The 16,469-nt window shown below is 35.0% G+C and overlaps 1 protein-coding gene across 1 annotated transcript in view; it reads right to left on the reverse strand.

The window, feature by feature from the left end:
* Window positions 1-325: 325 nt before the first annotated feature.
* Window positions 326-16,469, reverse strand: part of LOC139813077 (uncharacterized) — a 60,878-nt gene continuing 44,734 nt past the window's right edge. Inside the window, exon 5 of the mRNA XM_071778353.1 lies at window positions 326-387. The gene's annotated coding sequence lies outside the window, so the exon portion shown is untranslated. The remainder of the gene's footprint in view (window positions 388-16,469) is intronic.

Below are 16,469 nucleotides of genomic sequence, written 5' to 3' on the forward strand. Positions count from 1 at the left end.
GCCGATAGTGGCGGCGGCGGCGTTACTTGTGAAATGATTAATTTGTTATTTTTTCAATAAAAATGCAATAAATCATTAAAATTATGATGGAGCAATAAGGAGCAATGAAGGAGCAATCGTTCTATGCCGTATAAAGTTGCATAGAGTTATTATAAATATGTTTTTCAATAAAAATTAGAAATTTTTCGTTTTTATTAAATATCTCAAAAAACAATAATTTTAAAAGGGGAGCAATTGTCGATTCTGAGGGAGCAATTAGGGAGCAATCGTTTGAGCTATAGTTCATTAAAAAATATGAACTTGCAGCGCCAACTTATTTCCGGTGATTGGTGGTCGTTTGGTGGTCTTTGGTAGTCTAGTCCGATCGTTTGGTGGTTAGTCGTTTTCCTGTAAAATAAAAATGAAATTTCCGGTGTGAAGTTAGCCGGACAATTTTTATTTTTCAACCAATTTAACTTTTTTATAGCTCATTCGACGCGGAATCGTTTGGTGGTCACGAATATCATCAGTAAAACGTTTGGTGGTCAACCGTTTTCCCAGAAAATAAAAAAAATCGTATGCGCATAATGCTGGACATATCACTACTGTGCCATTAGCCGGAAAAATTGTATTTATCACCCAAATTGACTTTGATAGGGCTTAATCGACGCGGAATCGTTTGGTGGTCACGAATATAATCAGTAAAACGTTTGGTGGTCAACCGTTTTCCCAGAAAATAGAAAAAAACGTATGCGCATAATGCCGGACATATCACCTCTGTGCCACTAGTCGGAACAATTGTATTTATTATATTTATTATTGTATTTATTATATTGTATTTATTGTATTTATTATTCATGACCACCAAACGATTCCGCGTCGAACGAGTTGTATGAAAGTCAATTTGATTGATAAATAATGTTTATCCATCAAATTACCGAGCTAACGTCACGGAGTCATGCGACCAATGGCGTAAGAGTACGGTTTTTTCTATTTCTTAGGAAAACGATTGACCACCAAACGTTTTACTGATTATATTCGTGACCACCAAACGATTCCGTGTCGATTCAGCCCTATCAAAGTCAATTTGGGTGACAAATACAATTTTTCTGACTAATAGCACAGAGTCATTCGACCAATGGCGTGAGCATACGGTTTTTCCTTTTTTCTGGGAAAACGGTTGACCACCAAACGTTTGACTGATTATATTCTTGACCATCAAACGATTCCGCGTCGATTGAGCCGTATGAAAGTTAATTTGATTGATAAATAATGTTTATTCATTAAATTACCGAGCTAACGTCACGGAGTCATGCGACCAATGGCGTGAGAGTACGGTTTTATCTATTTCTTAGGAAAACGATTGACCACCAAACGTTTTAATGACAATATTCGTGACCACCAAACGATTCCGCGTCGATTGAGCCCTATCAAAGTCAATTTGGGTGACAAATACAATTTTTCTGACTAATAGCACAGAGTCATACGACCAATGCGGCGTGAGCATACGGTTTTTCCTTTTTTCTGGGAAAACGGTTGACCACCAAACGTTTTACTGATTATATTCGTGACCACCAAACGATTCCGCGTCGATTGAGCCGTATGAAAGTCAATTTGATTGATAAATAATGTTTATCCGACAAATTACCGAGCTAACGTCACGAAGTCATACGACCAATGGCGTGAGAGTACGGTTTTATCTATTTCTTAGGAAAACGATTGACCACCAAACGTTTTAATGACAATATTCGTGACCACCAAACGATTCCGCGTCGATTGAGCCCTATCAAAGTCAATTTGGATGATAAATACAATTTTTCCGGCTAATGGCACAAGCATTATGCGCATACAATTTTTTTTATTTTCTGGGAAAACGGTTGACCACCAAACGTTTTACCGATGATATTCGTGACCACCAAACGATTCCGCGTCGAATGAGCTATAAAAAAGTTAAATTGGTTGAAAAATAAAAATTGTCCGGCTAACTTCACACCGGAAATTTCATTTTTATTTTACAGGAAAACGACTAACCACCAAACGATCGGACTAGACTACCAAAAACCACCAAACGACCACCAATCGATTCCAATTAAGAGCCACCGCACAAGACTCTCGTATGGTCACGTAGCGTAACGTAACGTGAATGTCGTGAATCAACGCACAAGAAACGTATCGGTTAGAGCCTCCGCACAAGCTCTGGTATGGTAACGTCACAGATTAATAGACAGATAGCATTATATATATTATATCTGCACAGCGATAATATAACAATGATTCAATGATAACGAAACTGTAGTTATAAGAGTTACAGCGACTTCGTCCGAAAATGACCTGCTTTATCAAGAACGTAGTTACTGCATTGGCCGCTACACGGTATGGCGCTGAAACCAGTGAGAAATGCTGGTCTCGTCTCAACCCGGACCTTTGTCTATCTGTCTATTAATCTGTGGTCTGACACTGTGCCACGCAGTGTCGGCAGTGTCGCCTGTGTTCCTTGCTGGAAAGCACCCTATGGTTCCTGCAATTTTATGTGCTTCCACCTTAAAGCCCCGGACACACAAATCGACGGAAGACGTAAGACGTAAATCGTAAGGAAATCCACTAATCAGAGTCGACTATTCCCCTCTTCTTCCCTCTTAAAGAGGGGAATAGTCGACTCTGATTGGTGGATTTTCTTACGCTTACGTTTTACGTCCTTACGGCATTTTATGTGTGAAGGCCTTAAAGGCCTTCACACATAAAATCGCATAAGGACGTAAAACGTAAGCGTAAGAAAATCGACCAATCCCAATCAAGTATTGTGCTGACCGTAACCCCAGTAGGGGAAAATACTTGATTGGGATTGATCGATTTTCTTACGCTTACGTTTTACGTCCTTACGGCATTTTATGTGTGAAGGCCTTAAAGCCCCTTGCACAATGCCAGGCAACAGGCAATAGGAACAGGGAATAGAAATCAGAAATCATGTATAAATGCAGAATAAACAGTGACACAGGCAATAGACACAGAGTTTCCGTCACGTTGGAAATTCTGTGCCTATTGCCTATTGCCAACCAATCATAGCATTTGAATTTTTTAGGTTGTAATTAACGATTTTTTGGTTATTTCCTGTTCCTATTGCCTGTTGCCTGGCATTGTGCAAGGGGCTTAAGAGTATTACATTGGCATGAATAGCGTGTTACCTAGATCGGTAACTTGGCAATAGACGACATGCCTTGTAACTAGATTTATGAAAACTAGAAAAAAAATTCTTGTAAATTGGAAGAGCCTAAAATCGTTATAGTAAGATTTCAGTACGAGGATTCTCTAACTCTTAAGGGGATCCTAAAGCCGTCTGTAATACCGGCTTTTTTTCTTAGCACTAATCTTTTAATTGGCTTTATAGAAATGCAAAATTCTTGTCTAGAATTAAAGTACGCATCAAAATCTAGGTCATGGTGATCGAATTTATATTGAAAACGAGAAAAAATTAATATTTTTGTTAATTTTTGGTATACGTGACGACAATATTTGCTTTGTACAAAAATTCCACAATAAATATCCACAAAATTAGACCGGCATGACCTAGGGACAACATTTAAGAACGATATCGTGCAATTAGATCTAAGATTGAAAGCCTAGAAAAAAAAGATTAATGTATATAACTTTTATATGTGCAAAAGCACATTCAGGTTGACAGGATAAGCAGTATTGCATGTGGCAAGAGATGGCGCAGCAATCGAACAAAGACAGATGCCTTTCATTAAACAAGGACAGATATAGATATATGACATAGAAAACAGGAACATGACATAGAAATGTTGACATTACCGACGTTGAGGAAGTTCAGCCTTCACTTTAGGATCCCCTTAACGACAGTTTCGGTATCGTTGCGCAGGTATTATACAGGGTGTATCATTTTAAGTGATTCAGCTGAATATCTCTTAAAGTAAAAGAGATTGGAAAAAATGTTCCAGACCAAAGTTGTATGGTTTCAAGGGATACATAAGATGGTGTCATTAGTTTCACCTTAAATAGTTGCTTGAAGGTCACGTAAAGGTCACCTTAAATTTTTTAAATAGAACCACTACTTTTTATTACATCTTCTTGTAGCTTATCTCGAGGGCTTTCCAAAACACTATAAGAAAATATTTTTTCATTAAGAACTTTTGGAATTATAAGGCTTGAAAGTTCTAGTATTTTGACATAAAATACAAAATATCTTGTAAAACATTAAGTTTGCGGTAATGTTACCTTAATACTTTTATGCACAGAATAATGAGACGAATCAATTGATATGAAAAAAAGACAGTTGCTTTTAAGAAAAAGTATGCAGATGCGTGTTGCAAATTACATATTTTTTCTTAAAGAAACTATGCTTTTTTTTATACCACGTGATTCGTCTCATTATTCTGTGCATAAAAGTATTAAGGTAACATTACCACAAAGTTAATGTTTTACAAGATATTTTGATTTTGTATTTTATGTCAAAATACTAGAACTTTCAAGCCTTATAATTCCAAAAGTTCTTAATGAAAAAATACTTTCTTATAGTGTTTTGGAAAGCCCTCGAGATAAGCTACAAGAATATGTAATAAAAAGTAGGTGGTTCTATTTAAAAAATTGAAGGTGACCTTAACGTGACCTTCAAGCAACTATTTAAGGTGAAACTAATGACACCATCTTATGTACCCCTTGAAACCAAACAACTTTTGTCTGAAACAATTTTTCCAATCTTTTTTACTTTAAGAGATATTCAGCTGAATCACTTAAAATGATACACCCTGTATATAATAAAAAAGCTGCGCAACGATACAGAAACTGTCGTTAAGGAGTTAGAGAATCCCCGTATAGATAGCCCATTTGGGCGACAGGCGATTTCTTAGATTTTTCGGTCGCCGTTTCGGCGGCGAGATAGCCCAAATGGCGATAAATCGCCCAATCTGGCAACCCTGCGACGGCTCGCAGGGCTGGATGTTGCCGGGATGGCGGCTCGCACCATGGTGTAATAAGACAGGTGAATCATTCCCGTGGATGCGCAGTAGTACGCGCTTCGACCAATCGCGTTTGGGTCCAATGCACCCGCGAAATTTGAATACGCAAACAATTACATATAATTAAAATGGATTTCTAATTAAGATTTGTGAAAGATTAATGTAAAAAATACGTGGAATTAGTGGTGAGTTAAACAATAACGTAATGAGACAAGTATTCATTTCCATGGATGCGCAGTAGTACGGATCTCGATCGACCATATTTAAATCCAAATACTAAAAGATTGCTGTCAGATTGCTATCAGATTGCTGTCAGATTGTGTTATCAAGGTAGTATATATTATGCAATATATAGCATAGCATATATTAGGTGCTTTCCATTTACACTCAAGTGAAGTGATTCACTCAGTTATGTGAGTATCCTTACTCGGAATGAATGACGTCATACCTGCTTATTTTGGTGATAAAACTATCTCATAACAATACAGGTTATTAACCTCACTTTTAATTTGAGTCTGTTAGACTCATTAAAGCACACGGTTTCGATTGTGTGCTGTAGCGTCACAAAAACTCAGTTGAATCTTACTTGCCAGCATCAAAAGGAACGTGCATTTAACTGAGTTATGACGTCACAAGTGAGATTTATCTGAGTTTTGATGTAAATGGAAAGCACCTATTATATGTAACTAGCTGATTACCCGGGCTTCGCCCGGGAGTCGTTTTTCTTAAAACGACTTCATTTATGTTTCAATATCCTTATTGTGAACAAACATAAGGAGTGTTCATAGATTAACCATGTCGTAACCAATCTTTTTCTACTCGGTCAATTATTTCCAGAAAAATTTGAAAAATTTTTGATACTGGTTTCCAAAAAGATCGATAACGAAAAATTATATACTTTATGGCACTCCCCGGGAAATTCTACTCCTGTTTTATATACAATTCTTTAAGATTCGGTCAATTATTTCCCGAAAAATTGGAAAAACTTCGGATACCGGTTTCAAAAAAGATGGATAACGAAAAACTATACAGTTTATAGCACTCCCCGGGAAATTCTACCCCTGTTTTATATACAATTCTTTAAGATTCGGTCAATTATTTCCTGAAAATTGGAAAAATTTCGGATACCGGTTCCCAAAAAGATCGGTAACGAAAAACTATACGCTCTATAACACTCCCCGAAAAATTTTACCCCTGTTTTATATACAATTCTTTAAGATTCGGTCAATTATTTCCCAAAAAATTAAAAAAAATTTTGATATCGGTTTTCCAAAAGATCGGTAACAAAAAATTATACATTTTATGGCACTCCCCGGGAAATTCTACCCCTGTTTTATATACAATTCTTTATAATTCGATCAATTATTTCCCGAAAATTTCGAAACTTCTGATACCGATTCCCAAAAAAATCGGTAACGAAAAATTATGTACTTTATAGCACTCTCCGGGAAATTCTACCCCTACTTTGTATGTACAATTCTTTGAGATATGATCATTCGGAACCGGTTTCCAAAAAAATCGGTAACAAAAAATAGTACACTTTATAGCATTCTCAAGGAAATTCTACCCCTGTAGAATTTCCTTGTAGTTCCCTACTTCATGTATAATTCTTTGAGATTTAATCAATTACGTCCCGAAAAATTAAAAAAACCGATTTCTAAAAAGATCGGTAATAAAAACTGTACACATTATGGCGCTTGCCGTAAAATTCTACCCCTACTTCATATACAATTCTTTCAGATTCGGTCAATTAATTCCCGACAAATTTGAAAAATTTCTATTACCGGCTTCCAAAAAGATCGGTAACAAAAAATTATACACTTTATAGCACTCTCCGGAAAATTTCACCCCTGTTTCATACGTAATTCTTTGAGATTCGGTCAATTATTTCAGGAAAAATTGAAAGAATTAAAAAAATCGGTTTCCAGAAAATCGGTAGCAATAAACTATACACTTTATGGCACTCCCCGGGAAATTCTACCCCGTTTCATGTACCCTTGATAAAAATTCGGTCCACTAACGAATAAGTAGTTTGCGGACAGACGGACGGACAAACAAACAGTCGGGTTTTATATAATAGTATGATATACTAGCTGGTTAAGGCCTTCACACACAAATCGACGGAAGACGTAAGACGTAAATCGTAAGGAAATCCACCAATCAGAGTCGACTATTCCCCTCTTTAAAAGGGAAGAAGAGGGGAATAGTCGACTCTGATTAGTGGATTTCCTTACGATTTACGTCTTACGTCTTCCGTCGATTTGTGTGTCCGGGGCTTTACCCGGGCTTCGCCCCGGAGGACATATGTAATAAGACACGCAAATAGTCTCTCTCTCTCTCTTCCTCTCTCTCTCTCCCTCTTCTTCTCTCCCTCTCTCCCTCTTCCTCTTCCTCTCCCTCTCTCTCTTTTTTTTCTCTCTTTCTTTCTCTCTCTTTCCTCCTCTCTCCCTCTCTCTCTCTCTCTGGAAAATTTCGTAACCAATTTCCAAAAAAATACCGGTTCCCAAAAAGATCGGTAACGAAAAACTATGCAGTTTATAGCACTCCCCGGGACATTCTACCCCTGTTTTATATACAAATCTTTAAAATTCGATCAATTATTTCCCGAAAAATTCGTCAAACTTCTGATACCAGTTTCCAAAAAGATCGGTAACAAAAAATTATATACTTTATAGCACTCCCCGGGAAATTCAACCCCTACTTTATGTACAATTCTTTGACATTCAGTCATTTGGAACCGGTTTCCAAAAAAATCGGTAACAAAAAATAGTACACTTTATAGCACTCCTCGGGAAATTTTACCCCTACTTCATATATAATTCTTTGAGATTCAATCAATTATTTTCCAAAAAATTTAAAAATTTAAAAAAATCGGTTTCCAGAGAATCGGTAGCAATAAACTATACACTTTATGGCACTCCCCTATCTCTCTTCCTCTCTCTCTCTCCCTCTTCTTCTCTCCCTCTCTCCCTCTTCCTCTTCCTCTCCTTCTCTCTCTTTTTTTTCTCTCTTTCTTTCTCTCTCTTTCCTCCTCTCTCCCTTTCTCTCTCTCTCTGGAAAATTTCGTAACCAATTTCCAAAAAAATACCGGTTCCCAAAAAGATCGGTAACGAAAAACTATGCAGTTTATAGCACTCCCCGGGACATTCTACCCCTGTTTTATATACAAATCTTTAAAATTCGATCAATTATTTCCCGAAAAATTCGTCAAACTTCTGATACCAGTTTCCAAAAAGATCGGTAACAAAAAATTATATACTTTATAGCACTCCCCGGGAAATTCAACCCCTACTTTATGTACAATTCTTTGACATTCAGTCATTTGGAACCGGTTTCCAAAAAGATCGGTAACAAAAAATAGTACACTTTATAGCACTCCTCGGGAAATTTTACCCCTACTTCATATATAATTCTTTGAGATTCAATCAATTATTTTCCAAAAAATTTAAAAATTTAAAAAAATCGGTTTCCAGAAAATCGGTAGCAATAAACTATACACTTTATGGCACTCCCCGGGAAATTCTACCCCTATTTCATGTACCCTTGATAAAAATTCGGTCCACTAACGAATGAGTAGTTCGCGGACAGACGGACAGACGGACGGACGGACGGACGGACGGACGGACGGACGGACAGACAAACAGTCGGGTTTTATATAATAGTATGATATGATATGATTTTTTTCTCCTACATATAGAAACCATGCCAGCGTGTTGTGTGCACAATTGCAAAAGTCGCACAGACTGTACGTATGTACACAAGAAATATAAAATTGTTTCGTTTCCCAAAAGAATTAACTATACGCCAGCAATGGCTTGAAGCCTGTAGAAGAAATGAAAAAGAAATAAAAATTGATTCTGGTAAGTATATGTGTGCGTATGTGTATAATATTACTTGTTTTTAACCTGTTAATATTTTAGCAAGAATATGCAATCTTCATTTTGAAGAGGATTGTTTTGAAATGAAGTGGACAAAGCCATGTTCAACGAATATAACAAAGAAACAGATGTGTAGGTTGAAAAAGAATTCTATACCTACTTTAATGTTAAACGTGGAACAAAGACGAAGAAAAACTAGAGATGAAACAGATATAATAGCAAGTAAAAAGATAAAATTAGCGTAAGTAGTAATTCCTATTTATAAATATATAAATTTATTGTGTGTGTGTGTGTGTGTGTGTGTGTGTGTGTGTGTGTACTACCTTATGCATTAAAGTATAGAGGTATTTTTCCTAATATTTTAACAATTAAATATTATACACTTGTCTCTGAACGATTTACGTATATTTTTCTTAATGAAATTACAGCATTTCAGGTTGTCGTAATTGAGAGGCACTATGCGTATTTGAGTATTTGAGTTATATAGTAATGTATAACAATAATGACTTTCAACTGTGACAATGTGAAATACTATTACTTCATTGAGAAAAATATATGCAAATAGTTTTAGGACCGAATATATATCTAAGTAAATCCTATATGCTTAAGTATCTTAAAGTAAAATATAGGATAGCTTGTAAAATATGTACATACATGTACTTCTGAGGAAATGAAAAGAACATTAGACATATTGTAAAACAGGTATAGTCGCATTAATAACTTTTTCAGAGAAAGAACAAGTATGTCGACAAATACTGAACTTTTAAAATGCATACAAGGAAAACAACTGATCAAGATACGTAAAGATGTATCAAACAGTTCGAAAGACACAAAACAGCAAAAAGATGCAAAGGAGAGATTCGAAAGTGGAGATATTTTTGAATCAAATGTTGCAGAAGAAGAGAGCACAACGTATGCACAAATTTATGTTTTTGTCCTCATTACATTCTTCTCTCTCTCTCTCTCTCATTACATATATACATATATCGATATATTAAAATACAATTGTGTTTTTTTGCAGAAATGAAATAATTGTTCACGAAACAGATCAAAATAAAGAAACATTACTGAGGCTATTGAAAAAAGCAGAAGAAGAAAAAAATAAACTTTTAGAGGAACGACAAGAACTTATTGGAAAAAATCAACAATTAAGTTTACATATTAAAGAATTAGAAACAAATCTCGTGCAAAAGTCGAATACCAATGATCAAATGGCATTTGATAAACAGAAACAGGTGGAAGAAATGGTTAATAAAGTTTTGCGAAAAGTATTTACTGTTGGACAAATTAAAATATTAATGTCGCAAAATGAAAATATTCGGATTCGATGGACGCCAGAGGATATTACATCTGCTATAGCGTTACGATCGCTAAGTTCAAAGGCATACCGATATTTACGAGACGTAAAAAAAATTCCACTACCGTGTTTAACAACTCTACATAAGTGGTGTTCATCTTTCAACATTCCACCCGGAATTTTGAAAGATGTCTTTAAAATAATGAAAGAAAAAGGACAGAATTTTAGTATAGAACAAAGATTAATTGTATTAACATTTGATGAATTATATATATCAAATAAAGTAGACTTAGATCGCAAGGAACAAAAAATTTATGGGCCACATAAAACATGCCAATTCGTAATGGTCCGAGGGCTATTCGATAAATGGAAACAGCCGATATACTATGACTTTGATAAGTCAATGTCTGCAGATACTTTGCTGACAGTGATAAAAAGTCTTTACGAAATAAATTATATAGTTGTAGCTGTAACGTGCGACATGGGACCTACAAATATAAAATTATGGAACGAATTGAACGTTGGAATAAATATTTCAACACATTCCGGAAAAAGAAATGTGAAACAAGACATCGAGAAATTAAATTATATTGCACATCCAGCTGATAACAGTTTAAAAATATATTTTTATGCAGATGTTCCTCACTTGTTAAAATTGGCCAGAAACAACTTATTTGACTCTGGTTTTAAAGTGCAAGGAAAATTATTGAACAAGAGCTGTTTGGAGGAGTTACTGGCAATTAATGCTGGAGATTTGAAAATAGCTCACAAGTTAAGCAGAGCACACCTGGATGTCCGAGGAACACAGAGGCAAAACGTTAGAATGGCAGCACAAGTCTTTTCAAATAAAAATGCGTCAGCAATTCAGTGGTGCGGAGAGAAAAAATTACTTGCTTGCAATTATTGGAAAGAAACTGCTAATGTGCTGAAATTATTCAATGATTGGTTCGATATTTTCAACAGCAAACTGAAATATGGTCATAATGGCTCGCATGCATACGGAGTAAATTTAGAAGAGCAGAATAAAATAATTGATAACATGAATCAATTTATAGCAGAAATGCGAGTTGGAGAAAGGTTAACATTACTACAATTCGGTATAGTTAAACAATTCTACAATTCCAAAAAGGAATTTTAATATCGAACAAATCTCTAGTCGAAATGTTTCTATATCTTAAAGAAAAATATTCATCTGAGGCGTTCCAAATGGAATATCTGTTCACGAACCGATTAAATCAAGACATACTGGAAAATTTATTTTCCTATTTGAGAATGATGGGTGGAGGAAACGATCATCCGTCACCTGTAGAATTAAAAAATCGATTAAAGTGGTACATACTAGGGAAACATTCCGGATATTCTATTTCACCAGACGAAAATACTGCGGGAGATAACAGTTCCACAATTCTTTAGTAGTATGGAAGATACGAGTAATGATGAAGTATATGAACCATCATGTTCACTTGGTATATCAGTAAATGATGAAGTCTTTGATGACAATGAAGGAAAAGAAGAAGAAGAAATGCTTATGAAAATGTCTGAAGAAGAGGAAATAGAAAATGAAATTGAAGAAATATTAATGGGAAAAGATAATGATATAGAACAGAGAGAGGCAGAAAACAGTGAAGGTAAAAAAATTGAAATATTTATCTTTATTAATATTTTATTGAAATATTTATTTTTATTTATCTTTATTGAAATATTTATCTTTATTTGTTATTTCTATTTTCTACAACCGATGGGTAAGCTGACAGTTAAATTATATGTCTGTCTACAAATAGAATATTTATCTCTATTCGGTTTAGTATACAATTAACATTTTGTATTGTTAAATTATGTTTCTAATTTTCTATTTGTTCATGTCGGTACTTTCTATTTATTATTTCATTTTTAGCAATAAACTTAAGTAGTTACGAACCTACTTTACAAGAATTACAATTATTAAAAAATTTTGAACAAATATAACAGCAAATGAAATAATAGAACAAAATGCTTTATTGTACATTGCTGGTTATGTTGCACACCGTTTTCGGAATTCGTACAGCACTTTGGGTTCCCCTACTAAGACATTTTTTCATATGCCGCCTGATTGGCTTTCCTTTGTATCCCGAGGAAACTGCATGTATCCTAGTCCAGAATTCCAAAGAGCAGCAGAAATTATGAATATTGAATTTGTGCAATTCCACGGCAATTTCTTTAATAAAGAAAAATATATATTTGATAAGTTAACAGACATAGTATGTACAAAAATTGGCAATAGTTTTCCCAGAAAAGTAATTGCATGCCTTGTACATACTCGAACATATATTCGATTAAGAGTAATAAATAAGGAAATTGCCGACAGTAATTTGATTAAAAAGAGAGGCAAAAAGACATATAAAATATGCAATAAGAAAAATATTAATATGCAATAGACGCTATAATATAGGAAAAATATATTTTGTAGATTCTCAGGTACCAACTGTTAATTTGAAATCTATATGCATAATTTATGCTGAGTCAAGAAAAAAATTGATATAATATAAAAAATAACTTATAACTTGACTCAGGTAAAATTATGGATTATAATCATTTATCTGTATCTGAACAATACGTATGCTAATAAGAAAATATGAGATTAGGAGAAAACTGGCAGTAGTATAGAATAATACGTATTGTTCTCAATTAAAAATTCTGACGCTTATATTTATGGATTTTATTTTCTAGGATATCATGCCATACGTGATTTTGGAACAAGGCAATTGAATTATCTCTACTCCAAAAATAAAAGTTTGAACCACTAAAACAATTAATACATTTCGTTTATTTATTTCCTTTAGTAAAGTAATATGTTTATTATATGTATATATAAAATAAGAATATATATATAATATATTTATAAAAATGGACAATAATTTTTCTTATTGCGAGAATTATTTTTTACTCATTTTTTATTATTTCAGGTTTTTATTATTTATATATTGTACTTTATTGCAAATCTTAATTTTACATTTATTTTATTCATGTAATTATATTTTATTTATGTCATGTCATTAATTTTGTATTCAAATTTCGCGGGTGCATTTGGACCCAAATGTGATTGGTTGTTCCATCAAGCCACCGCCATTATGCGCAATGTTTCACCTGTCTTATTACACCATGGGCGGGACCACGCTGAGCTCCCCCGCGCGCGCGCGCCAGTGTCCCTAGCCCTATCAGGTGCTGCGCCCTGGCACGCTACCATGAAGAATAGAGATAAGGAGGCCGAACTATATGTATCGGACATGCGACGAAAATCGAAGCTCGGTAATAGTACCTATAGGTACCTATAGGTGGCATTGCAAGTGCAAAGTACCAGAATCCCTATGGCTTGAAGAGGAGGACAGATTGCAGGTTAATGGGGAGTTAAAATCGTGCACATGCAAAATAACTCCGGCAGAGAGAAACCTGAGAGAGGCCATCCCGGCATTTTTCGTCAATTTTTCTGTGTCGCATTTTCCGACGCGCCGCCTGAGAAAGTGCAACTCAACTACGTCGTTTCGCTCGGTAACCGCACATGGTTTGCGTCCGTGCTAATGGTTCGTGTCCGAACTAGCCAGTTAAGAGGGGATATGCTGCGGCCGCGGCGCACAGTGGAGCCGTTTGCGCGAATCGCGGAAAAAATTATGTTACTTGTGAAATATGCAATGAATGATCATAGAACCTTTCAATGTTGACTTATAAAAATTGCAAAAGTGTATATTTATTAAAAATTAATGATAGGAACAAGTATTTGATTGAAATTAAATAAAAATTCAATTTACATTTAATTTACGTATAAGAGCAAAGTAATTCTTGCGTCTCATCGCTTAAGTCTAAATTTTTTTGATGTGGTTTACTTCTTAAACTAGTTATTAACGGATCGGATGACACGAGCATCATATGCATAACATCTTCATTTGTAAACAGACGGCTACATTTTCTACTATGATTAAGTCGATATATCGTTTATAGTCTTTATTTCTTGCCTCTTGAGCTTCTTCCGATAATGTCCCAACAGGTAACGCTGCATTTTCCGAGGCATTTTCTATAATTTCCTTACCGTGAAGAAGAATTTTATGAACGGTAATTGGCATAAAGTACCAAGAATATTTTTCAATAAATATATATTTCCGCTGCCTTGTACGCATAAGAACCGAATTTTTCTGAATTTATTTCTTCACCACAATTAATCGTTTGTAATATTGTGGAAAATCTTCTGATCAATTCCTCGTCAACTCCAGTTATTTCTGCTGTGATTTTTGGATCAGCAAAAAATCGTCGAGAAGTATTTCCGTCATTAGATGATCCGGAACCTTGTTTAACGATGTCTACCCTCAGTCCAAGTTTATTATAAAAAGCGTTTTGTATTCTTTTTTTTTGTTTCTTCTTTTGAACGCGTGTTTCTGGCGTTGTTGACCACTTATTCTTGAAAGACAAATTGTAGGCAATATGTAATATACATTCCATGAATTTGATTCGTGCGTGCAAGGGTGACATTCCTAATTTGAGTGCTTCTTTTCTTTGTTAGACCTTTTATTAATTTCTGTTAAGTTGTTCATTTGAGATAGTTTGGAACCGCAAATGAAGCACGAAGATGATGAAGGCGTGTGGGTTACAGCTTGAGCTACCTTACCGTCTATCATCGTAAATATCATTTGATGATTTATTTTGAATGTGGTCCAAACTTTTCTATTTCTGTTTCTCGTAATTGAGCAATTTCGTCATCCATACGTTGCTTTTCACTTTTTATTTTTTCAGCAGTTTCTTTTGTGTATTCAAATTGTATTGCTCTGCAATATCTCGTTGAAGAAGGTCGATCATTATACCAAATAATAATATTTTTATCGTAAAATGAAGTAAGACGTAAGGGCACCATCTGTGACTAGTTAGTGCCAATTGTTATAAAAGACTTTTGCAGCAACAATGCACTCGAAACAACAATTATCCGTTGCGTTCCTTTCTCCTTTCAAGACATGAAAAGCTTTTCCATCTCCTATCAAGAATTAGTCACAGATGATGCCCTTACGTCTTCATAACCCACACGCCTTCATCATCTTCGTGCTTCATTTGCGGTTCCAAACCATCTCAAATGAACAACTTAACAGAAATTAATAAAAGGTCTAACAAAGAAAAGAAGCACTCAAATTAGGAATGTCACCCTTGCACGCACGAATCAAATTCATGGAATGTATATTACATATTGCCTACAATTTGTCTTTCAAGAATAAGTGGTCAACAACGCCAGAAACACGCGTTCAAAAAGAAGAAACAAAAAAAAAAGAATACAAAACGCTTTTTATAATAAACTTGGACTGAGGGTAGACATCGTTAAACAAGGTTCCGGATCATCTAATGACGGAAATACTTCTCGACGATTTTTTTGCTGATCCAAAAATCACAGCAGAAATAACTGGAGTTGACGAGGAATTGATCAGAAGATTTTCCACAATATTACAAACGATTAATTGTGGTGAAGAAATAAATTCAGAAAAATTCGGTTCTTATGCGTACAAGGCAGCGGAAATATATATTTATTGAAAAATATTCTTGGTACTTTATGCCAATTACCGTTCATAAAATTCTTCTTCACGGTAAGGAAATTATAGAAAATGCCTCGGAAAATGCAGCGTTACCTGTTGGGACATTATCGGAAGAAGCTCAAGAGGCAAGAAATAAAGACTATAAACGATATATCGACTTAATCATAGTAGAAAATGTAGCCGTCTGTTTACAAATGAAGATGTTATGCATATGATGCTCGTGTCATCCGATCCGTTAATAACTAGTTTAAGAAGTAAACCACATCAAAAAAATTTAGACTTAAGCGATGAGACGCAAGAATTACTTTGCTCTTATACGTAAATTAAATGTAAATTGAATTTTTATTTAATTTCAATCAAATACTTGTTCCTATCATTAATTTTTAATAAATATACACTTTTGCAATTTTTATAAGTCAACATTGAAAGGTTCTATGATCATTCATTGCATATTTCACAAGTAACATAATTTTTTCCGCGATTCGCGCAAACGGCTCCACTGTGCGCCGCGGCCGCAGCATATCCCCTCTTAACTGGCTAGTTCGGACACGAACCATTAGCACGGACGCAAACCATGTGCGGTTACCGAGCGAAACGACGTAGTTGAGTTGCACTTTCTCAGGCGGCGCGTCGGAAAATGCGACACAGAAAAATTGACGAAAAATGCCGGGATGGCCTCTCTCAGGTTTCTCTCTGCTTATACTTACAATTGAAGTGTGTGCAAATGGAATCGCATTGGTTTTTAAAGAAATTTTGCCACGACTCATGATGTGTTTTATTCCACCTGGTAAAATAGTTTGAT

This window comes from Temnothorax longispinosus, chromosome 1 (genome assembly GCF_030848805.1).
Source record: "Temnothorax longispinosus isolate EJ_2023e chromosome 1, Tlon_JGU_v1, whole genome shotgun sequence".
Classification (NCBI taxonomy): Eukaryota; Metazoa; Arthropoda; class Insecta; order Hymenoptera; family Formicidae; genus Temnothorax; species Temnothorax longispinosus.